Consider the following 14,903-nt stretch of genomic DNA (forward strand, 5'->3'; position numbering starts at 1 on the left):
CGCCTGCGCTGGACGTTCCATTGAGCGGGCGGGGCCATGACGGAACCGCTCCGTCATGAGCATGTGAGCGCCGCTCGGCCCCCCCCCGTCCCCCCTAGCGCTGCAGCGGAATTGCCTCCGCAGCGAAGTGGTTAAAGTATAACTATGCAAAATATATATTATACTAAACATTTAGCAATAAGTGAAGGTAAGAAAAGGAAACATGCTATGTAATCACAACGATTTGAGCATTTATCAAAGGGAAGGTAAGAAAAGGAACATATATATATATATATATATATATATATATATATATATATATATATATATATATATATATATATATGTATATATATGTAATCAAAGCTTCACGTTAGGGAGGGTAAAGAGTAGGAACAAAAATACAATGACAAACCCACACAGATTTATATTTACCTAGAATGGCGTGAAGACCAACCCTGGCCACGGGCCAGTTAAGGACAGAAATCCCCAAAAGTTGCAGTTGCCAGTAGGCCAGCAGGTGCAGATCAGAATCAGGACAGGGAAAACCAGATTTGGATCAGGACAGGACCACCAAAGGTTAAGACCGGCACCCGCAATTCAGTTGCAATGCCTGCGCTACTCCCTCTCTGCAGCTAACAGCCAGAACCCTGATTGGGTTATCGAATTCACCGACAAAGTGCTTCTCCAGCACCTCAGCTTTCCTGATCCCGATTGGGTCAGCGAATCTTCTGACAGAGTGCTTTGCAGCAGCTCTGCTCTTGATCACCTATTGAGTGCTTTGGGTCAGTGACAGGTCAGCTATTCGGACAAGTCGGACAAATGAACTAGCTAAGCCTACCCTAGTTATACTATTTTCAGGTCAGTGTACCACCCCTCAATGTTACAAGTGTAATGATCCCCAATTTTGATTGGACAAGGAATGAGGAGAGGTCATCACACCAAAGCAAAAGAAACTTTCTGCATTTCATATTTAAATTAACGTTCCCGCCCATTATTTTATTTTTCTCATGACATCTTTATTCCACCCGACAATGAATGTTATATTAGTAAATACATTGTAATAACTTTGTATATTATAGCTTCCTCTGACAGAGGTAAAGGGTTAGCTTCTCACGATTTTCACAGTTCCTTCAGATGTTGGTAGTGGTTCAATATTTAACAACAAGGGGTGGTGATGGACAGAGTCTCTGAATTAAGCAGAATACTCTCACCCAGTCAAGAGATCAGGGCTAGATCCAACACCGTTTTTTAGCTCACTGCACCATCCCAGCTCAGAACCTGGCTATATGCAAATTAGTCTGTTCCTGTCCCAGTGCATGATGGGAACAGGGCAAACCAAACTACCAAGCCAATTCTTACACTGGGAAGGAAACAAGCTTCCGGGGACCGGTTTCTGGCATTTCAGCCGTCGTCGGCCCGGCTTGCTGGAATCCTGATGGTGCAATGAGCAAGGGACTCACATCTGAGTATACCCTTCCACGCTTAGGGTGGACAAAATATTTAACAACAAGGGGTGGTGATGGACAGAGTCTCTGAATCAAGCAGAATACTCTCAACCAGTCAAGAGATCAGGGCTAGATCCAACGCCGTTTTTTAGCTCACTGCACCATCCCAGCTCAGAACCTGGCTATATGCAAATTAGTCTGTTCCTGTCCCAGTGCATGATGGGAACAGGGCAAACCAAACTACCAAGCCAATTCTTACACTGGGAAGGAAACAAGCTTCCGGGGACCGGTTTCTGGCATTTCAGCCGTCGTCGGCCCGGCTTGCTTGAATCCTGATGGTGCAATGAGCAAGGGACTCACATCTGAGTATACCCTTCCACGCTTAGCGTGGGCAAAATATTTAACAACAAGGGGTGGTGATGGACAGAGTCTCTGAATTAAGCAGAATACTCTCACCCAGTCAAGAGATCAGGGCTAGATCCAACACCGTTTTTTAGCTCACTGCACCATCCCAGCTCAGAACCTGGCTATATGCAAATTAGTCTGTTCCTGTCCCAGTGCATGATGGGAACAGGGCAAACCAAACTACCAAGCCAATTCTTACACTGGGAAGGAAACAAGCTTCAGGGGACCGGTTTCTGGCATTTCAGCCGTCGTCGGCCCGGCTTGCTTGAATCCTGATGGTGTAATGAGCAAGGGACTCACATCTGAGTATACCCTTCCACGCTTAGGGTGGACAAAATATTTAACAACAAGGGCCACTATAGGTGTGGCAGGGTATACTCAGACATGAGTCCCTTTCTCACTGCACCATCAGGATTCAAGCAAGCCGGGCCGAAGAAGGCTGAAATGCCAGAAACCGGTCCCCGGTAGCTTGTCTCCTTTCTGGTGAAGAATTGGCTTGGTAGTTTAGTCTGCCCTGTTCCCATGATGCACTGGGCCAGGGACAGACTGATTTGCATATAGCCAGGTTCTGAGCTGGGATGGTGCAGTGAGATAAATAACGGTGATGGATCAAGCCCTGATCTTTGGACTGGGTAAGAGTGGTCTGCTTAATTCAGACACTCTGTTCATCACCACCCCCTTTTCTGAATCGTTTTTGGCCACTATAGGTGTGGCAGGGTATACTCAGACATGAGTCCCTTTCTCACTGCACCATCAGGATTCAAGCAAGCCGGGCCGAAGAAGGCTGAAATGACAGAAACCGGTCCCTGGTAACTTGTCTCCTTTCTGGTGAAGAATTGGCTTGGTAGTTTAGTCTGCCCTGTTCCCATGATGCACTGGGCCAGGGACAGACTGATTTGCATATAGCCAGGTTCTGAGCTGAGATGGTGCAGTAAGATAAATAACGATGATGGATCAAGCCCTGATCGTTGGACTGGGTAAGAGTGGTCTGCTTAATTCATACACTCTGTTCATCACCACCCCCTTTTCTGAATCGTTTTTGGCCACTATAGGTGTGGCAGGGTATACTCAGACATGAGTCCCTTTCTCACTGCACCATCAGGATTCAAGCAAGCCGGGCCGAAGAAGGCTGGAATGCCAGAAACCGGTCCCCGGTAGCTTGTCTCCTTTCTGGTGAAGAATTGGCTTGGTAGTTTAGTCTGCCCTGTTCCCATGATGCACTGGGCCAGGGACAGACTGATTTGCATATAGCCAGGTTCTGAGCTGGGATGGTGCAGTGAGACCTAGCTCTAGGACACCCCCGCGCCGCACGGCCACCAGCTGCTGTGTGCGTGTTCCCTGCCTGCTGCCTCGCTAGCCGAGCTCCGACGCGTGGCCACGCCCCCTGCCTCCTGGCAGCGTGGTCCGCGACCTGCCCCCGTCGTCATTGGTGTTTACTACTGTTTTTAGTGTTTCCCTGTATTTAGTATCTTGTATTTGCCTTCTGTATTGCCTGTTGTTTTTGCCTGTTTTGCCCCCTGCGTCCTCCCTCCCCGCTCCCCGCTCCCCGCTTCCCGCCACCGCCGCTAAGCCCCGCCCCTTTTTGCCTTCTGGACCCTCCCCGCTCCCGCCTCCCAGCTGCTCCGCCCCCCCCGAGCACTTCGCCATGTATGGCGACCGTGCGAACGTGCAGCGGTCACGCGCAGCGGGCGCGCCGATTGTGCGCCGAAGGCGCGCCAAAGGTAAGCCCGTCTACGCCCGTCCGCACCTGGACCGCGCCCAGTGCCAGGACCCCTGGCCCCCACCGACTGAAGACGACCCGACTGACCTACAACGCTACCGAACTCATCGCACTCAACACCGGCGGCATCCCTGAATGTTACCGAGCCACCCCGAGGCACACCCACGGACCCTTCAGCTGCCTCGCCTGCAAGTTCACCTGCATCCGGACCTGCCTCGCACCAGCACCCGCCAAGTCGAACACCAGCAGCACCCACCTCAAGTGCATCCTGCTCAACACCCGCTCCAACCACAGACACGCCATCGAACTCTGGAACCTCCTCGACACCACTGCCCCTGACGTTGCCTTCCTCACGGAGACCTGGATGAACGCCTCTTCAGCGCCCGACATCGCCATCGCCATCCCAGAGGGCTACAAGATCACCCGGAGGGACCGCACCGCCAACCAGATGGGAGGAGGCATCGCCATCATCCACAGGAACACCATCCGCATCACGACCAGCACCGACAACACCCTTACCACCGCCGAACACCTGCATTTCCAGATCCACACCGACCCAAAGACCACCCTCAGAGGCACCCTGATCTACCGACCTCCGGGACCACGCACCCAATTCAGCGAGGACATCGCCGACTTCATCAGCCCGCATGCCCTCCCCTCCGCTGACTACATCCTCCTGGGGGACCTCAACTTCCACCTGGAGAACAACAACGACCGCAACACCAGCACCCTGCTCGACAACCTCGCCAACCTCGGACTCAAGCAGCTGGTGTCCACCCCCACCCACCTCGCCGGACACACACTCGACGCAGTCTTCTCATCCAGCACAGACATCGCCTTCAGCCACGCCACAGAGCTTCAATGGACGGACCACAGCTGCGTCCACTTCACCTTCAAAAGAACGACGACCCACCACCACCAGCAACAGGCTGCCCGCAGAAGCTGGAACAAGATCACAGCCGACCAACTCGCCACCTCCTTGAGCCAGCACCCTCCTGCCAGCTCAGCGAACCCCAGCCAGGCCGCAGACAACCTCACGAAGTGGATCAGCAACTGCGCGGACGAGCTCGCCCCACTGAGGACCCCGCCCAGCAGACCCGACAGCAAGAAAGCCCCATGGTTCTCCGACGAACTCAAGAGCTCCAAGAAGAACTGCCGAGCCCTCGAGAAAGTCTGGAGAAGGGAACCAACACCGGACAACAGGACCACCTTCAAGCTTGCCACCCGGAAGCACCACCAGCTGATCCGCGCCGCCAAGAAAACTGCATTCAAGGACCGGCTGGACAACAACGCACACAACTGCAAGGAACTCTTCAACATCGTGAAAGAGCTCTCCAACCCCAGCGCAGGAAACAACGACATCACCCCATCGCAAGACCTCTGCAACTCCCTCGCCTCATACTTCCACAACAAGATCGCGGACATACACAACAGCTTCAGCACTCAACCGACTCACGCCACGACCGAACCACCACCCCCCACCACCACCCTCTGCGCCTGGACTCCGATCAGCACCGAAGACACCGTCCGCACAATGAACTCCATCCACTCAGGATCTCCGACCGACCCCTGCCCCCACCACGTCTTCAACAAGGCCGACGCTGTCATCGCACCCCACCTGCGAGACATCATCAACACATCCTTCGACACCGCCATCTTCCCTGAGAGCTGGAAACACGCCGAACTTAGCGCTCTACTCAAGAAACCCACAGCGGATCCCACCGAACTCAAGAATTACCGCCCCATCTCGCTCCTCCCGTTTCCAGCCAAAGTCATCGAGAAGACCGTCAACAAACAGCTGGCCGCCTTCCTTGAGACGAATGGATCCATCGACCCCTCACAGTCTGGCTTCCGAGCAAACCACAGCACCGAGACCGCCCTCATCGCCGCCACCGATGACATCCGAGCCCTGATGGACAACGGAGAAACAGCGGCCCTCATCCTCCTAGACCTCTCCGCGGCATTCGACACTGTCTGCCACCGCACCCTAACACAGCGCCTCAGCAACGTCGGAATCCAGGAGAAGGCTCTGGAATGGATCATCTCCTTCCTCGACGGAAGAACACAGAGAGTCCGCCTACCACCGTACAAGTCAGAGACCACCGAAGTCATCTGCGGCGTCCCTCAAGGATCCTCACTGAGCCCCACCCTCTTCAACGTCTACATGAGCCCCCTCGCGGCCATCGCACGCCAACACAACCTCAACATAATCTCCTACGCCGACGACACCCAGCTGATCCTCTCCCTGACCAACGACCCCGCCGCCGCCAGAGCCAACCTGCACGAAGGGATGAAAGAGGTAGCCGAGTGGATGACGACCAGCCGCCTGAAACTGAACTCAGACAAGACGGAGGTCCTCATCCTAGGCTCTTCGCCCTCCGCCTGGGACGGCTCCTGGTGGCCTCCCGCCCTGGGCACCGCACCCAAACCAACAGACCACGCACGCAACCTGGGATTCATCCTGGACTCCTCCCTCTCCATGACCAGGCAAGTCAACACCGTTTCCTCGGCGTGCTTCAACATCCTACGCATGCTACGGAAGATCTTCTGGTGGATCCCCACCGAGACCAGGAAGACCGTCACCCAGGCCCTCGTCACCAGTCGACTGGACTACGGCAACGCCCTCTACGCCGGCACCACCGCCAAGCTCCAGAAAAGACTCAAGCGGATCCAGAACGCCTCAGCCAGACTCATCCTCGACGTCCCACGAACCAGCCACATCTCCGGACATCTCAGAGACCTGCATTGGCTCCCCGTCAACAAAAGAATCACCTTCCGCCTCCTCACCCACGCACACAAAGCCCTACACGACCAAGGCCCGAGCTACCTCAACAACCGAGTCAACTTCTACGCTCCCAAACGCCACCTCCGCTCAGCCAACCACGCCCTCGCCGCCGTCCCCCGCATCCGAAGAGCGACAACAGGAGGAAGGTCCTTCTCCTACCTGGCCGCCAAGACCTGGAACTCCCTCCCGACCGATCTGCGCCTGACCCAAGACCACCTCTCCTTCAGGAAGAAGCTGAAGACCTGGCTGTTCGAGCAGTAACGGCACCCCCCCTCCCCCCAGCGCCTTGAGACCCTACGGGTAGGTAGTGCGCTCTATAAATGTCTTTGATTGATTGATTGATAAATAACGGTGATGGATCAAGCCCTGATCTTTGGACTGGGTAAGAGTGGTCTGCTTAATTCAGACACTCTGTTCATCACCACCCCCTTTTCTGAATCGGTAGTGGTTCAATGCCATAGCTTGTAGATGTGGGTGAATTTCAGCACTTGTGCAGTGTGGGTTTTCAAGATGGAGTTACAGCACATCCCAGGCCCAAAATACAATACATGCAGGAATAGAAAAGAAACAATTTTAGAACAGAGAAATAAATGAATGCACTGTATACCACTTGTCTCTACTTTATTCCCATTATTTTATTTGGACTATTGCATTAGAAATTTGGCAGAATGAACATCTTAGCAAAAGCAGCAGTGCAAGCTTCATGCATGCGGTTATACAAAGAAGCCATTTTAATTCTAGTGCGCAGAAGCGAAAGTTTCCCTCCAAGCGAAAGATACATCATGTCACATGAGTATCACAGACGCATGCGCAGTAGAAAATCCCACGTAGCAGCAGCCTTTTTAGTGCAAGCAGATTATCGTTAGTAGAAACACATATGCAAGCTTCTTCTGGATACCCAAATCTTTATGTGAAATGCGATGTTAATAAAACAAACATGTTGATTAATAAATTAACGTTATGTCGAGAGGGCTGATAACAAGCAAGTCAAATTACATGCGAATCCTTGCTCCATCAATATCTATTGATTGTTGTTATGATTTGCATTTTACATTTTGATTATTTGTTTTTCTTTATTTGCTGTATTATTGGTTTGTACAGTGTTTTTCATTTTCCAATATAAAATGGGGGATGTGTAGTATGTAAGTAATATTCATATTTGATGACACTATATCTTTAAAGAATGTCTTATGTGTTAAGTTCTTATTCTCATTTGATGTGTTCTGGAATGGTTACGTTCCGTGGAATATTGCCTCAGACCTCGACATGTGTAGACGTGGGTTTTCTCTCTCCTTTTCAAATAAAACCCCTAACTTTAATTTACAATATGCTAATTGGATCTCTAGTTCATTTTCTTACATTTAACTAAGAGATCCATTACTACATTGTGCTTCTCCAGACGCTCTTAAAATATACTGCCCACCAATATGGATGACATGTGATTCCTACACCTTGTAATCTTCATTGGCTTATGTGAAATTCCCTGTAGACTGATTTACATATTTACCTGATCGTTTGTCTCTGTATAATGTGTGTGTGATGTAAAGTACTGTGACACCCTACACTAATATGAGTAGAGATATACAACAAATGAAATGCATAAGAGAGAGTGGCTACGGAGAGATGAGGGGCACTGGAAGAGGGTTTTAGTGAGGAAGTCTGAGGAGGAGGTCAATAGGGTGCTACGGAGAGATGGGGGGCGCTGGTGGACAGTGGCAGTGAGGGAATCTGAGGAAGAGATCAATAGGGGGGCTACAGAGAGATGAGGGGCGCTGGAGGAGGGTGGCAGTGAAGGGATCCAAGGAGGAGGTCATGAGGGAGAGCCCGAGAAGTGTCACTTGCCTGATACACTAACATCAGAAACATTCTCTTTCCATCAAGGGGACTTTACATGAAAAAGAAAACTTTTTGAGAGTGAGAACATTTAGAAAGAGATTTGAAAGGAAAATAATGAGCTTTACTGGCCCTTCCTTGTAAGACTTAGGAGAGATAAAGGAGGGCCCTGAAGCAGGCCTGGCTAGACATATAAGTGACAAATCTGGCCCGCCGTGGCCCACCCGAATGCACACTTGGCCCACCCTAATAAAAATTCCTGGAGCTGGGCCTGGATAAAATTAAGATGCGTGCTTATGTGTTCCTTTGAATTTAATGTGATATTCTCTGGTGATGTATTAGTCTATACTGCTGTTCCTCATGTACAAAATGTGGCCATGGACCCATACCTGCTGACTGCAGACCTCACTTACTCTTAATGGTTTCTATTTCCAAGGCCCCCGGATGGAGCAAGTGTGAAAGAAAAAAATACATGTCCCTAAAGTAAAAACTGTCAATCAAGAGCTGTATTGATCTATTGATTTTCGGACATTATAAACATCTTGTTTTACAGAATCCACAGTCCTAATTAAGGCATCTGTGAGGTGTTAAATAATCTGTAACACGTTCAATAGTATAGTAGTTTAGCAGACAGGTATCCCTTATTGGCAAAGACTCTGGGGAGCAGGAGTGTCTGTGCTTGCAGAAACCTTCCTTTAAAATGGACCTTTGTGACCAGACAATGAAAAAAACAGGTTTGCCTATGTACAGAAAAATTATTAAAGACCACTACCTCCAATGATAAATTGCCTTGTTGTTGATAATGCAAATACATTGGTGGAACCCTGCTGAGGACCACAATCTGATTCTATATTTTGTGTCTATGACGCTCAGACTCTTGCATTGTTGTCTGTTGTCTATGTCTATGTGCGTATCTAGGAGACTGGAGTGTCTGCCAGCAGGGACCGTGCTCAGAAGTGGAGGAAGCGCAGAGGGCTGAGAGCTGCGCAGCGGTGAGGCAGGCTGAAGAGTGACAGACTTCAACTGCTGTGCTCAGACCCCCTCATCTTGCTGCTGCCTTTTTATTCCTGCCCTCACCTTGATCGCCCGGGAGGGGCCGAGGCGACAGCATGAAGGGGGCCGTTGATTTCGAGGAGTGCTTGAAGGACTCTCCCCGTTTCAGAGCCGCTTTGAAGGAGGTTGAAGGTGATGTGACGGGACTGGAAGTGAAACTTGATAAGCTTGTTAAGCTATGTAGTGGCATGATTGATGCAGGCAAGGCCTTTTGGGCTGCCAACAAGCAATTTATGAATGGCATGCGGGACCTGGCACAGTATTCGAGCAAGGATGTGGTGATCGAGTCTAGCTTGACCAAGTTTTCAGACTGCCTCCAAGAAATGATCAATTATCACACAATCCTGTTTGACGAAGCTCAGAGATCCATTCAAACACAGCTCCAGACATTTATTCAGGACGATCTTCCAAAATTCAAAGATGCAAAGAAGCAGTTTGATAAGGTCAGTAAAGAAAAAGAAAACGCTCTAGTTAAACATGCCCAAGTTCAAAGAACAAAACTGCACGAGGTGGAGGAGGCAACAAACATCTTAATCGCAAAAAGAAAGTGCTTCCAGCACATAGCTTTGGACAACGTCCTTCAAATCAATGTTCTTCAGTCAAGGCGGAGGTCTGAAATTTTAAAATCAATGTTGTCCTTCATGAAGGCACATCTCGGCTTCTTCCACCAGGGCTACGATCTCTTCAGTGAACTTGAACCGCACATGGAAGAGCTTGGTTCACAGCTGGATCGGCTTGATGTGCATGCAGCAAAGCAGAAGAGGGACATGGAACAAAAACACTCCACTATTCAGCAGGAGGATTTCACCAACGATGATCTCGGACTTCAATACAATGTTGATACTGCTAATGGCATTGTGGTGGAAGGATATCTCTTTAAAAGGGCCTCTAATGCCTTTAAAGCTTGGAACAGGCGCTGGTTCTCAATACAAAACAACCAACTGGTATATCAGAAAAAAATGAAGGATAACCCCAAAGTGGTTTTTGAAGATTTACGGCTCTGCACAGTTAAACACTTTGAAGACGTAGAAAGACGTTTCTGCTTTGAAGTAGTCACACCAACAAAGAGCCGCATGCTACAGGCTGACTCAGAAAAGCTGCGACAGGCATGGATTAAAGCTGTCCAAACCGGCATTGCTGCAGCATATAGAGAAAAGAGTGATGAGACGGAGAAGCTGGATAAGAAATCTCCACCTTCCACAGGAAGTCTGGACTCTGGCAGCAATGTGCAAGAAAAATCAGTTAAAGGTGAAAGTGCCTTACAGCGGATCCAGTGTATCGCTGGAAACTCGGTCTGCTGCGATTGTGGTCTGGCGGATCCGCAATGGGCCAGCATCAACCTTGGAATCATCCTGTGCATTGAGTGTTCTGAGATACACAGGAGCCTTGGTGTGCACATTTCAAAAGTAAGGTCATTAACGTTAGATACATGGGAGCCTGAAGTACTAAAGCTGATGTGTGAACTGGGAAATCAAGTTATTAATCGAATATATGAAGCTAAATTGAAAACCCTTGGAGTAAAGAAGCCAGACAATGAAAGTCCAAGAGTGGAAAAGGAGGCATATATCAGAGCAAAGTACATGGTAAAGAGGTTTGTGAACCAGGACTGCGTTGCTTCACATCCTCCTGATGGACAGGAAAGGCCTTATTCCCAGTGCAAGAACGAAGACCTCAGCAGTTCTGAGAAGTCCCTGGCATCACAGGATCACTTCTCAACATCTGCCAGAAGTTCAGTGAAAAGCAATGCCAGTGTATTGCACTTCAGTTCAGAAGGCATTCGAGAACTTCTTGCCTCTTTTGTATCCTCAAAAAGTTTGCATCAACCAGTCCTAGAAGTCGAGAAGCGAGAGTCTGCAGTATTTCAGGATTCGAAAAAGTTTCATCCGGGGCTGTACCTTTATCGAGCTGCGCATGAGAGAAGCCTTCCTGATATGGCAGAAGCATTGGCACATGGCGCAGATGTTAACTGGGTGAATGCAGAGGACAACAACGCAACACCCCTCATTCAGGCTGTGCGTGGGGGCTCTTTGGTCACTTGTGAGTGCCTGCTGCAGAATGGTGCCAATGTTAATCACATGGACCTGCATGGCAGAGGACCCCTGCATCATGCAACTGTTTTAGGGCACACCGGGCAAGTCTGCTTATTTCTGAAGCGTGGGGCAAATCAGCACACCAAAGATGAAGAAGGAAAATGCCCTTTGACTATTGCACTTGAAGCTGCAAATGCTGATATTGTAACCCTGTTGCGAGTGGCAAGAATGAATGAGGAGATGCGGGAATCTGAAGGACTGTATGGACAGCCAGGTGACGAGACCTACCAGGACGTAATCCGTGATTTTTCACACATGGCATCCAATAATCCTGAGAAATTAAACCGTTTCCAGATGTCCGATACACCAAAGTTTTCAAAGATGTAGAGGAGAAAAGTGCACTCTTGTCCTCACCCACACCTGGTGCTTCCTGAGTAAAGTGCCTGGTCCCTGGCTCATTGCCTGACTTGGGAACATTAGTTTAAGAACCGAACAGTCTGGAACCTCCAACAGCATTTGATTGACACCATGAATATAGGGTCCTTTATATACAGAAAGACACCACAGGGCACCAGAAATATGAATACCTCAGCAGCCAGTCTAGCAAAGTGCTCCTTGGTTTAAATATATCAAGTTACCACATGTTCCTACTGTCCATGTATTTCACCTTGTGGTACCTCAGCGGAAGGATACACAGATTTGAAGTCTTCTCATTGTAAATCCTAAGTGAAGCAGATGCCATGCTATGTAGTATATGTCAATTCTGGCGTCTGTTTTCCATGTAAAAAACACACCAGTGCATGTTCTAAAATTGTTTATACTGTTATTCTAGACGGCAGCTTTTGAATATCTAATTGTAGTTTTCATGTCCTAGTCAACAATGACTAGCTTGCCATTTCATTTTCTTAGCTTCAACAATAGAGGTATCAGTTTTAAAAGATACATTTGGCACATGGTTAAATGGGCACCATGTAGCATTCTCGTTTATGAATTTATTTACCCATTTTTTAAATTCTTTAATATTGTGAACGGTTTGCAAAGGACGAGGTTTTCAGAATCCTTGCTAGCACCTTACTTAGATATAATGAATGTAATTCTTGGAACCAAATCAAGAAATTGCCAGGTGCATGTATATCCAAATAGTGCAAATTCAATTGAGTCACTTATCAGGTGCACATACATTCTAGTTCATCTGTACAGTGCTCACACAGTGGGATTATTGTAACGTACTCGATTTTTCCAAAAACATTGCACTCCATGCACCTTCTCTTGAAGCATCTCTAGTAGCAACAGCCTTTCTTCGTACCAATGTAATTTTGTTCGCCCATTAATGCAAGTCAAGTATTACACAAAAAAAGTAAATAAATTAGAACAGATTTTTACCATTTTTAAAAAGGTATAGCAATGTTCTTCCAACTCGAAGGGAAATGTTATGCAAACAAATGTATGTAAATAGTTTACTTCTTGAAGAGACCGAAATAAATAAAACCTTTTTGTTTTGAAAAATGAATTTCCAAAAATAATATTAATTTATTAAGTTCAAACTGGTAATTATGAGCCTTTAAGTGGTATACGATTTGCAGAGTGGCAAGTTTCCTGTTGATTTCTACACTTTTAAAGCACTTAGGCATAGTTAATTCACTGCATGAATTTGGGGGTGGTCAATATGCCCCTCATTTACAAGAAAATGATGCAGCGTCGCGCCGCAAGCCATTTTGCTGCGCAGAGCTGCATAATATTCAAAGCATATGGATGCATTGTGTTGACAACAATGCAATGCATGCGTGTGCTTTCCCCTACGCTGGCACACAATTGGCTGCCATGTGCCAGCGCAGGCACCCTTGTGTCATTTTTCAGGGATGCCTGCATTGTGGGGATGATTGTTTTTGTGCAGGAAGCCCAAGAACAATCAGTGATGACATGTCCTCTTTCTATGCATGCTGTAGAATACAGCATGCATAGAAAGAGAAAAGAACGAGGAGAAATAACAGTATTTCTCTTCTTGCACCACTCCTACCCCTTCCCTAGTGAGGCATAGGATTCTGACGCATTCCCAGCTTTTCAAAACATTGTAAATCTAGGAATATGTCAAGTTGCATGGATGTTGCGTTGGAACATCCACAACAACACCCATGGAATGCCCCTTTCATCCGGAGAAATGTGTGAAAGGAACTCATATTTACAAGGTCATGAAAAATCACAGTGGGTAACTTTACGTGGCTTGTATATATGGGCAGGCACACTGTGCCGCCGGTGTGTTAAAAAAAGTGACGCACCAGTGGCGCAATGGCCTTGTAAAGGAGGCCCTATGTTTGCAGTGTCTTGTGGATTCTACATTGAAATCTTAATCATGTGTCTTCCCTTTTAGGAAAGAAAGCTTTGCAAGTAAAGAATATTCGTCACAGTTTTATTTAACCCCTCCCATGCTTGTGACGGAACCGCTCCGTCACAAGCCACGGGTGAGCTGTGCTTGTGACGGAACGGTTCCGTCACGGCCCGCTCCCAGCGCCTGCGCGGCGCTGATTTTGCGCCTGCGCTGACGCTTTAATGGGCGGGCGGGTTTGTGACAGAACCGTTCCGTCACAAGCACAGCTCACCCGCGAGCCGTGACGGAGCGGTTCGGTCACAGTATGGAGCCGCCGCGCGGCCGCCCCACCCCCTTAGCGCTGCGGCGGAATAGCCGCCGCAGCGAAGGGGTTAAAAAAAATTGTATCTGAAGAACCTATGATCAAGCCAAATGTGGTATTCAGAATGCATCCACCCACACAAAAACCCTACTGCCGCAAACACCTTTGTGCACATGTACATGTAGGATTACGCGCCGTGTACACTGTGGCCAAGCTAAGTGGGCATCACAAAGCTGAATGCAGGAAGGATTCAAGGATTTTTTAGCACTCACTCCAGGAAACATAGGGCCTCATTTATAAGCCCATTGTGGTGCCAGTGCACCCCTATTTTAGAAGCACGAGTGGTGCAGAGTGCCTGCCCATATTTACAAGGCTGTATAAAGTCACCCTGCATGACTTTTCATGACCTTGTAAATATGGGACCATTTTACTCATTACTCTGAGTGAAAAGGGCGTTTCATGAGTGCTGCTGCGGGTGTTCCCAAGCAACATCATGGAACCTGACACATTCACAGATTGACAAAATGTTGTAAACCTGGGAATGCGTCAGAATCCTATGACTCCCCAGGGGTGGAGCATAAGTGGCACAAAGAGGAGAAATACTTTTGTTTCTCCTCGTTTGTTGCTCTTTCTATGTGTGATGCATTCCGCAGCAAACATAGAGGACCAACTCGCCTTTAATGATTTTTTATATGCAGGGAGGTGTCCCTTCTTGCACATAAACAATCATCCCTACAACGCAGGCACCCTTCCACCATGGTGTCAGGGTGTCTAAGTTGGTGTATGGCTGCTGTTTGTGCACTAGCGCCAGAGAGAGGGACAGGAATGTGCAGCATCTTGTAGATACAATGCATTTCTGCCCTTTTATTTTGACTCATCGCAGCACTGCAGGAATACTTGCTCTGCTGCTGTGCATCAACATTTTGTAAATGAGGCCCTAAGGAAAGTTTTTGAGCTAAGGCCCTCCACTTATGCCGTAAAATTGCATCCTTCCTTCTATCAGTAATTTGGCTCCGCCACCTA

General features: G+C 48.4%; 1 pseudogene; it reads left to right on the forward strand.

Moving 5' to 3' along the window:
* Positions 1–9,279: 9,279 nt before the first annotated feature.
* LOC147727552 (arf-GAP with coiled-coil, ANK repeat and PH domain-containing protein 2 pseudogene) lies at positions 9,280–11,640 on the forward strand (annotated as a pseudogene).
* The last annotated feature ends 3,263 nt before the right edge of the window (positions 11,641–14,903 follow it).

The sequence above is a fragment of the Lissotriton vulgaris genome, chromosome 3_1, assembly GCF_964263255.1.
Source record: "Lissotriton vulgaris chromosome 3_1, aLisVul1.2, whole genome shotgun sequence".
Lineage (NCBI taxonomy): Eukaryota > Metazoa > Chordata > Amphibia > Caudata > Salamandridae > Lissotriton > Lissotriton vulgaris.